Below are 11,143 nucleotides of genomic sequence, written 5' to 3'. Positions count from 1 at the left end.
AAAAAACCATAATGATGGGACTACATCACAGAAACACAGAGACCAATGAAAATAGCTCCTAAAGACAAAGTTGGAACAATTTGAATAACCTAGTAAATAAGTAGTGTTAGATTATAACTCAAAATATAAAATATATATCCATATATCCACACTATATTAATAAATAATTGCACTAGAATCTTGATATGGGACAGATATTCTATAAAGAAAAGTTCAAAATAGTTAAGGAGATAACAACTTGACCTCTGGAAGAAGGTACAAAAATCCCATAGTATGAGATGTGTATAGTGACTTTCTGACAAAGACTATGATATTGAAGAGGCAGTGTGGAGGGATTAACTTTATAGTGGAGAAAACTGACAAACATGTTGGTCAAGTCATTGGGTCAGCATCAACAGTGAAAAGTATGTTAATAGTATGTAACCTTGATAGAATGAGATGAAAATTGTACTTTAATCTTGTGGTTTTCCTCCCCCCCCCCCAACACACACAAAGCACATAAAAAATGAAAAACAAACAAGCAAAAAACCCCATTTTAATTATGAGAAAAACAGACAACTTCCAATAGAAAGGCATCCTGCAAAATAAGTCACGAGTGGTACTCAAAACTGTCAAGGTCATCAAAACAAGAAAAGTCTGAGAAACTATCACAGTCAAGAATAGCCTAAAAAATATGACTATTTAAAGTAATGCGGGAATCAGAAACATAAAAAGAACAATAGTTTTAAACTAAGGAAATCTGAATAAAATATATACTTAAAATAATATTATAACGAATATACCATACTAATGTTAGATGTTAATAATAAGTAAAATTGGTATATGGGAATTCTTGGTACTGTCTTCTAAATTATTTTCTGTGAATTTGTAACTATTCTGAAAATAGTCTACTTTTTAAAACAATCCAGTGCACTATTATTCATGTTTTCCAGGAATTCCTAAGCCCTTTCCTCCTGGCTAGAGCTAATTGGAGAAAAAGGGAGATCAATCAGATTGTTTCCCAGAAATTTAAACTCAGGCCTGAGATAAAGTTAGCTAATCCCTTTGTATAAACTCACTTGTATACTAAGGAGTCTGAAGAAAGAATATCCAGCCATGTGAACCTAAAGAGCAGACCCCCCAAAAAATCTATCGACCCAATCTATACTAATAATAGAGGAATATGCAAATTATCCTGGACACAGTCATGTCATGACCGCTCAGCAGGCAGCATGCAGAGCAGGAGTGGGTGGGCGGGGACTGGCATCACTAGGAGGGCCGCCCCATAGCCTGGCCTGGGGGCTCGTGGAGGGTCGCCACGCGGCCTGGCCTGGGGGCGGCCCCCTATGGAGGTGTGTGGAGGGCTGCCTAGTGCTAATGTGATGCTGCCTGCGTGTGTCCCCATCCAGGACTGACATGACGTTGTGGGAGGGGGTGGGGCTTGACGGGTGTGCGGTCGGTCGGCCAGGTCTGGGTCTTGCCCAGTTGGGGTGAGGCCGGCTGGGTCTGGGTCTCAAGTGATTTCTCAGAGTGCACAGGTGTGGGGGGACTTGACTCTGGGTCCCACGGTGCACCCCATACTCTGACAGGAGGGAGATTTTCACATACATTTTACTAATTTTCTTTCATCTCTGACACTTCTATGATAGAGAAGGGGCAAATAGCAATATTAAAATATTTCGTCTATTTAATTCCCTTTTAATGTGCATGCATTTCATGCACCAGGCCACTAGTAAGAAGAGAATGAGAAATAGTACTAGTGGCTTTTTAACGTTATCATTCCAGTGCCATACTGCAATAATTTGCATTTTTTGCTCTTGAGTTCCATGAGATACCCTTTTATTCTCTCCTTTAAAAAAAAAAAACTTTCAGGAATTAATTAGCCATTGAGGATACTAGTAGTGTCTGTAAACCCAACAAACAAAAATATCTTCCCTCAAGGATCTTCCATCCCAGTGAACTACTATTCTACCTTCCAATCATTCTCATCATCACAGCTTTCTCCCTAGTTTCTTTAGTGTAAAAACTTCCCTCTAGCTTCAGAACTTGAAAGACTTTTTTGGCCCTTAGCTTAGGATACTTTAATAACTCTAACCATATTCTGACAATACACTTTCTCCAGATAAAGCACACTCTGAGGCAGAGATTTCTTTGAGTCAATACCTACAGAAGGACAGGAAAGCAGAGAAGGAAACAGTATTGTGTAGAAGGGGGAGCTGAGTTGCAATGCAGTCTAACAAAGACCTCAGCTGAGAGGAAGACGCTCTGGCTGGGTCTGTGGCAACCACAACTGCTTGGCCAGGAACCGGAGCCAAACAGTCATGGTCAGAATGTCAGGCAAAGACCGAATTGAAATCTTTCTCTCACGAATGGCACAGACCATCACGAAGGCTCGATGAAAAGGAGCTCAGATGGGTCGAAACCTCCTGAAGAAAAAACCTGATGCCTTAGCTCTCCGATTTCGACAGACCCTAAAGAAGATCATAGAGACTGAAATGTTCACCGGTGAAGTGATGAGAGAAGCTGCCTTTTCACTTGCTGAGGCCAAGTTCACAGCAGGGGACTTCAGCACCACAGTTATCCAAAATGTGAATAAAGCCCAAGTGAAGATCCGAGCAAAGAAAGATAATGTAGCAGGTGTTACCTTGCCAGTATTTGAACAATACAATGAAGGAACTGACAGTTATGAACAGACTGGTGTATTTTTCATCTCATGGTTGTTTTCTTTCTCTTCTCTGTAAAAATACAAAAGTAAAGATCATCTCTTCCTCTCTTCCAGAATTTATCTGTGGGTATCCAACTTTACCAAGATTTGGGACAATAGTAACTGTTGCAGAAAAGTTAATAATAACAGTACTGGGTACCCTGTTCAAATCCCAAGTAGAAAAGTAGAAGTGTATTGGCATTTGGTCTTCATTCATTGTCCTGCCTAACTGTTCAGCACCAAGGTTAGAGAAAGACAGCTTTCCACCTCCCTTCCCCTGCCCTCAACCTGGCCTTTTATAGCCTGAACTGTAAAATATCAACAATTTTTAAAAGAAAGGACAATTGTTGATACTTGACATTTTTCCAGATGATGAAATCTTTTTTCTCCCCTTAAATTAGCGATTAACATATGCTTCCAGAAACCCCTGGGCTTCTACATTTTATATTAAGCATTTTATATGCTTCAGCGATAAATTTCTAATGGCCGTGTTCTTCCTATCAATTAAGATTTATCCCTTAGAAGGATAAAATACAAGTGTGTCTCTTTTAAATCAGGCTGCCTTCACGAAAGAGGGCTGCATATTTCTAGATTTTCCAAGGACTCATGAAGGTGGCTCCAACTCTACACTTTAAGTCCTATACAGTTCCTCATGAACACAACCCTATTATGATTAATACAATTGTAAGAGAGAGGCACATCTGCACCTGTCAGGAAATTTAGTAGTGTGTCTAGATAAAGAAATGTCTAAATTCTTAACACTCAAACCGGCTGCATAATGCCATCATAAATCCCCAAGGAGCATTATAGAATCATTCCCGTTAATAATTACGAGTGGTCACTGGGCTGTAAATCTTCAAGCAGAAGTTATATTCCTATGCAAGACAGATAATGGACCTTTGTATAGATCTCAGTCTTAAAGAATAGACTAAGATACAATCTAAAGCTCTGTCCACTCTTAATGTTTCCCAAGGAAAGTCCCATTTCTAGCTACCATATCAAAGCAAAGTTTAGTGAAATAAAACCATGCAAGCCATCAAGGTATCCTTGTTTTTAAACTCCGAATAGTCTACAAAAATCTCTACTACCCTTCACCCCAAACTGGGCCCATCTCATTGAATGCGATCCTATTCTTTCAAATAAGAAATCATCTTTGAGTTTTATGCTAGGTCCCTGGAACTATAGTAAGTCTGCAATTTAAACATATGTGTGTGTATGTATGTTTGTATGTACGTATATGTAGTTCTCTCATTCATAGATGTTTGTGAGTGATCACACACAAGTTGAGGGGAATTATATTATTCTACTCTTTAGAGATATTTCTAAAGTCAAGGTCTCAGTTTCCTTGATTCTCATGCTATGACTCAACCTGCTTCCATTTTTCTCCTTGAAAATTGCAACTAAAAACCTGCTTTCTCCAAATAGCCTATGAAGTATAATTTAGTTTTAGCAGGAAGTTCAGAATATACCAGTACTAGGTACAGAACATGGAGTCTGGTGGTTTTCAAACACTGTATTTCATTAATTCTAATTTTTCGCCTACATCTTAACCTTTCAGGAGTCAGAATGAAATTACTTAATTCATTTTTTATGCTGTCTCTGAAATAATCACTAACATGTTTTGGTTCTAGCTTTTATTTTTACTTTTTTAATTTCAAAGCTTTTACTGATAATCACTTGGGAGGAAATTAATGATTTTAAAAGATAATTTTTAAACACTAAAAATTCTTTTAAATCCTATATTCACAATTTTGTCTCTTAGATGCCCTTGATACTTAATAGTTATCTAGTTTCTATTTTTTTGATCCAGAGTATGAAGTTTTAAAAAATATTCCTTTATAAGGGTAACCACCTCCACTCAAATATGCTAGGTTTATCAATAGGTGATACACTTAAGGCAGTATTTTTCATTTCTGAAAGCCTCACACAGGGTGACACTGAATTTATACAGCTCCTGCCCAAGTAGATTCTCTACCTTTATAATTTCCCTCTTTCATTTTTAAATTTGTAGCAATTATGTTTGACCAGATTTCCTTCTTTACTATTTTAGAATTTCTGCAGTGTTTACTTTTTTAGTTTTTTTTTCCTTTCTATTGAATTTATTGGGGTAAAACTGGTTAACAAAATTATACAGGTTTCAGGTGCACAGTTCTAGCACACATTATCTGTATATTGTTCTGTGTGTTTGCCTCCCCAAATCAAGAATTTGTCCATCGACATTTATTCACCCTATACCCACTTCCACCTCTGCACACCTCCTCAGCCCTGCAATCACTACACTGTGTCTCTCTTGATGTTTTTTTCTGACATTTTATAGGATTAAAATGACCACTGAAAGCATTTTTTATGTACTTTTAAACTAGGAATCCTAGCTTTTCAACAACCTCTCTGGTTCTTCCGTCCCATGAATCTTGACATTAAAATCCTCTTTCTAAAGTAACCTGAGAATTTTAATTTTTTTGCAACCTGAAGGAACCTTACTAACATGCATAGCCTCCTCAGCCTGTTCCTCTATTGTAGGATTCTCAGGCTTAAGTGTTTAATTCTAATGCTAAGTGAAATCTTACTATCATTAAATTTAACACTTACTTTTGCCAATTCATGTAGAGTGGAAAATGTGTACTGGGTCCTTCTTCACACAATTCTTCATGTAAGCTAATAGAATAATTAATGCTTTTTGGCCCAGGGCTCAATCAGATATTATTTTAGTTTTGTTAAACTCCTTTCCCAACCTTTTAGATAGGTTATCTACTTATATAAAAACCCTGGGTGGTTTTTAAAAATAAAGTTTTAATTCTGTTTCTTTATTACTAATGTTGTGGCCCACCCCATAACAAAGAAACAACTTCCGGAGGATGAGGCCCAGGAATCAGGATTTTAAAAAGATTCCCAGGTGATTCTAATGTGCAGCCAAGGTTGAGAACCACTGCTATAGATAATATTAAAAAATATATATATAAACGTGCAATTCTTTGTCCAAAAAATGAGCATGTTCAAGAATTAAATGAAGAAAATTTGGATATACTCGGAGATTTTCACACATATTTGAGTGATGATTCCATTGATTCCACAGATGATGCTGAAAAGGAAAATTTTCCCATCTAACTTCTTAATAGTATTACTTCTTTGGAATGCCGTGTCATAAATTAAAATTAAAAGTGGGTGCAATCATCATGCTATTGAGAAATCTCAATAGTAAATGGGTTCTTTGTAATGGTACCAGATTTATTATCAAAAGATTATGACCTACATTATCGAAGCTGAAGTATTAACGGGATCTACAGAGGGAGAGGCTGCTCTGATTCCAAGAATTAATTTGTCCCCATCTGACACTGGCCTCCCATTTAAATTGATTTGATGATGGTTTCCCGTGATGCCAGCATTTGTGATGACTATTAATAAGTCACAAGGATAAACTCTAGACAAAGTAGGCATATTCCTATCTGAACCCGTTTTTGCACATGGTCAGTTATATGTTGCTTTCTCTCGAGTTTGAAGAGCATGGGATGTTACAGTTAAAGTTCTAAGTACTTCATCACAAGGGAAATTAGTCAAGCACTCTGAAAGTGTTTTCACTCTTAATGTGGTGTACAGGGAGATATTAGAATAAGTTTAATCACTTTATCAGTCATTGTTTGCATCACTGTTGTTTTTATATCATGTTTTTGTTGTATTCATATCATGTTTTTGTTGTTTTCATATCATGTTTTTGTCATTTTTATATCATGCCTCTGTTGTTGTTATAGCTATCCTTTTGTTACTGTTTATGTATTAATAAATTTATATATTATTTTCATATACATTTTACTAATTTCCTTTCATCTCTCACACTTCTATTATAGAGAAAGAGAAAATAGCAATATTAAAATATCTCTGCTAATTAATTCCCTTTTTAAATATATTTTGATTTTTTACAGAGAGGAAGGGAGAGGGATAGAGAGAAACATCGATGAGAGAGAAACATCGATCCAGTTGCCTCCTGCACACTCCCCACTGGGGATGTGCCCGCAACCAAGGTACGTGCCCTTGGCTGGAATTGAACCTGGGACCCTTGAGTCCACAGGCCGATGCTCTATCCACTGAGCCAAACTGGTTAGGGCAATTAATTCCCTTTTAATGTGCACAAATTTCATGCACCGGGCTACTGAGTATTACCTCTAAACTACCTTTAATTTCTCCCTATCACTCTCAGCTTGATTCTTTTTTTTTTTTTTTCTAGATCCTAAAACATAGAAGGAAACTTAAGTTTAAGCATTACTACTGGTAAAGAAAAAAAATTCTCTGTAGATACCAACCTTATAACCCACACCCAGTCTGAAACTATTTATATAAAAGTCCTTAGGAAGTCATTTGTGTAATGCAGTGGTTCTCAACCTGTGGGTCACGACCCCTTTGGTGGTTGAACGACCCTTTCACAGGGGTTGCCTAAGACCATCCTGCATATCAGATATTTACATTACAATTCATCACAGTAGCAACATTACAGTTATGAAGTAGCAATGGAAATAATTTTATGGTTGGGTCACAACATGAGGAACTGTATTTAAAGGGCCAGAAGGCTGAGAACCACTGTAATGGGTCAATAAGTGTGTGAGAGCTGCTCCCACTAAAACTGAATACGGTGAATCTACCGCTCATTGGAAAAAAACCTTAAGAATTAAGGCATATTTTATGAATAATAAAACATAGAAATAACAATACATGCCACTTAGTAATAATAAAAGCTAACTATTTATCTAGTATATTTTCTAGTATTTCAGTTCTCTTTCTGGTTTAAATGACCAATTTAAATTCTGTAGGTGGTTGGAATAGTCTTTCACTTATTTTCCTAATCCTATTGCATGCTTTATCACATATTTTGATGGAGTACATGTATGTGTGAGAAAGTATGTGTGAGAATGTGTGTATGTGTGCATTTGTGTGAGTTCAAGAGAGACCGTTTTAGCCATAAACACTTTTCACTCATTAAGTGCCCTATAATTATAATGAAATGATTTTGTTACAAGCATATTTTTGATACTCAAAGTGGGTTTCTTGGGCCAGTAGCATTGGCTTCAAGTGGAAATTGTTAGAAATATAGGATTTTGGTGTCTGAACACAATGTACTGCATAAGAGTCTCCATTTTAACATGATCCTAACGTTATTTCTGTGCACATTACATTTTTAGTAGTACTGCTCTAGAACATGCTGCTACCGCTGTATCTTGGGTTATTATCACTGTTATAAATCTTCCTCTTTCTCTTTCATCATATGGCATTTTTAACAGCATCATACTATATTGTACTGTCTGGGTTTTCTTTAGACAGTGATATCTATGTTAGCAATCCCAGTATTCCTGCTTAATCTTGTTTCCATTATTACTGTCACAAATAGCACTTCTCTTGGGCACCTTCCCTTATCAAGTGGAGTTTCAGGTTTCAAAGACCCTTTATTAATATTAGCAGGCATTAAGGTCATTCATCCTGATCCTATTGATTAAGATCAAACTCATATAATCCTGTGTGTCTTAGAACAGGCTGTTTATCTACAGGTACCTAGCCTTTTTAGTTAATTCCTCTAAATGATTATTCCTCTTTGACAAGAAATAAATTAGTATTCTTTCTATCTGGTTTACTATTTCTATTTTTAATGTTTTAGCTCCCATTTCTCCTCCTTTTAAAAAATATGTATTTATTGATTTCAGAGAGGAAAGGAGAGGGAGAGAGAGATAGATACATCAATGATGAGAGAGAATCGTTGATTAGCTGCCTTCTGCACACCCCCTACTGGGAACTCAGGCAGGTGCCCCTGGACCTGGACGGGGATGGAACCCAGGACCCTTCAGTCTGAATGCTGACACTCTATCTACTGAGCCAAACCAGCCAGGGCTAAGCTAAACAGTCTTTGGCAAATTACAGAACTTCTCTTTGTGCCATGCCTTCATACTTGGCCTGGCCATACACTATTTTTGTGAGGGGGCAATGAACTCTGCCAAGCACCCCGAAAAGCACTTCCCACACAGCTGGCTCTCAAATATGCCAGCGCCCTCTCCCTCTTCCCAGGTAGAGGTGGAACAGGAAACAGCATGTCTGTTTCTCACACTCTCGGCTCATCCTGAACTGCTGCCTCCTTGGAGACAAGCCCCTGCAGCTCAGCTTCCTCCTGGCTGCCACATCCAGGTTCTGTAAGCTTTTTAGGACCCGAGGACCTTTAATCACGGAGGTGGTCCCTAGCTTTCCTGAGTTCTGAAAGGTGGCACTTATGTAGGCTTAAATTTTGTTTTTCTTCCAAGACTTCATAAAAATAAGGGGATATGACCAAGATCTGCCTAAGAGTGTCATGAGAAAATGACACATTTTTACATTTCCTTTTCTAATATGTGCCATCAGTTCCTATTTGACTCTTTTGTGCAGAAAATTGCTTTTCTGAGGCAAGGGTGTTTGTTCTTTAACTTACTGATCAAAGAACAATAGATGCTGAGAAAGATTGGGATGATGGTGAGTTCAGGCGTCTATTTTATCACTAATATATTTTAATTATGCCTTAGATACTATACATACAGAGATGATAAGTCAAATAGCACTCTTCTCCTCATGGAGCTTAATTCATGTGAGGAAAAAAGATAATTAACAAATTAAAAGACAAAAGCTATCACTTTAGGGAGTGATGAATGTTATGAGAAAAATAAGATAAGGTAATGTAATGAATTTTATGCGAAAATTGCCCCAATTCTCTAGCTCTTCCCATATCAGTGTTCTCTGTGATGTGGCTTTGTTGTTCCTCCCAGCAGTAATTATGGTCTATTTGTCCACCTTTTGACTCTGGATTGTCTTTGTGACTTGTTCTGGCAGGAAATATGACAGAAATGACCAGTGTCAGTTCTGTTGATGGGCCTCAAAAGCTCTCTAGTGCTTTCAGTAGCTCTTTTGGAACAAGCCTTAACTTACCTGCTGGATAATGACAGACATATGGCCCAGACACCTGCATTAACCATCAGCCAGCCAACCACCGGATATGTGAGGGATGTCCCTCTAGACTCAACAGTCCCCCAGCCAACACACCAGCTGATGCAGGAAAGAACCTCGCCAAGATCATCTGAGCCTGCCTGGCCTCGACCCTCAAACCCACAGAACTCTCCAGACACCTGTGGGAAATAATGGATAATTTCTTGTTCAATCTTCTGAATTTTAGGGTGCTCTGTTAGGCATCGACTGAAAACAGATAGAGATGATATACTAGAAATAACTGGGAGAGAGTATGACAGGGAAAGAAATGACAGGATGATGTTCGCCATGGAGAAATTTGAGAGGGGTCCAGACAATGTACAGCAAGGACCATGGCGCTAAGGAGGTATTAGAGAAAGTATGTTAAAGAACAGGGGAGGCCAGTGGGCTTCAGAAGCACAATCAAGGAGGAGCTCAATAAAAGATGTCACTGTTGAGATAAGCAGATATCTACTCACATGAGTTACTTAGGCTTTTTCTGAGGAGTTTGACTAGTGCAGGTATAAGGAACATAAATTAAAGAGGACACATATATTTAAGAAAAATCATTTTCTTGGAGTTAATGGCAGCTACTTGTGAATCTGACTTAGCAATTGTGAATCTATCAATAAGATGGAGAACATATTCCTTTGCAGTATTACAGAGACATAAAACTTCAAGAGCACATTTAATGCCAGAGATAAAAATCTCTATGGAGTTATAATTTGTTTAGATTAAAAAGACAGCAATTTGCAGAGGCATGCTGTGCACGGCTCCCTTTCCCTGACTTAAAGTTTGGCATCATTAACATGATCTGGGTGATGTGATTATGGCTGATGATGCAGTTGTTGTGAGTCATGTCAGGCAGTCCCTGCTGAGAGCTGCACAGTCTTATTTCGGGAGGTTGCCTCACTAAACTCAGCTACCTACATATTAATCCTCAGCAATTAGAAAAGAATAATTAATGCTCTCCAAATTTGTCATATGACCTGCAAACATACATCTTGCATGGCTGAAAGGCCGTATTTAACCAATGTATATCTATAGGAAATCTCCGTGCAGGATCACAGCTGGGAAGTCTGACTGAAATATCAATGTGGGGAGACTCCAAAGCAGTGTGACTGCTTTATGGCAATGGATCGTGTTGTCTTATAGTCACAGGAATACTCAGAGATGGAGTGAATGGATAACTATGAAAATTACAATCCCACCTTCTAAGTTTCACTTCTACAGCCTGAGGGAAGCTTTCTGGTCACGAATTCAACAAATACTCAACCGGTCTCTACTAGGGGGCAGGCACCAGAGGAAAGAAAAACAGAAGTTTTGTCTCTTCAGAATCTAGTTGGGGAGAAGCATGTAAACAGGTCATTTTTTAAAAATATGCTAATAACATTCATATAGATGCAGGTTGCTACCAGTCTAGGGAAAAATCATTTTTATTCTATTTTCTCCATCTTTAATGTATAACAGAATACAGGTATATTTTAAATTTATATT

General features: G+C 37.8%; 1 pseudogene; it reads left to right on the top strand.

Annotated features, from left to right (window-relative positions):
- Window positions 1-2,237: 2,237 nt before the first annotated feature.
- LOC132241959 (V-type proton ATPase subunit D-like) lies at window positions 2,238-10,009 on the top strand (annotated as a pseudogene).
- Window positions 10,010-11,143: the final 1,134 nt, after the last annotated feature.

The sequence above is a fragment of the Myotis daubentonii genome, chromosome 9 (assembly GCF_963259705.1).
Source record: "Myotis daubentonii chromosome 9, mMyoDau2.1, whole genome shotgun sequence".
Taxonomy (NCBI): Eukaryota; Metazoa; Chordata; class Mammalia; order Chiroptera; family Vespertilionidae; genus Myotis; species Myotis daubentonii.
Note: the sequence above shows the minus strand (reverse complement) of the source record. Positions and strands in the feature narration are given on the sequence as shown.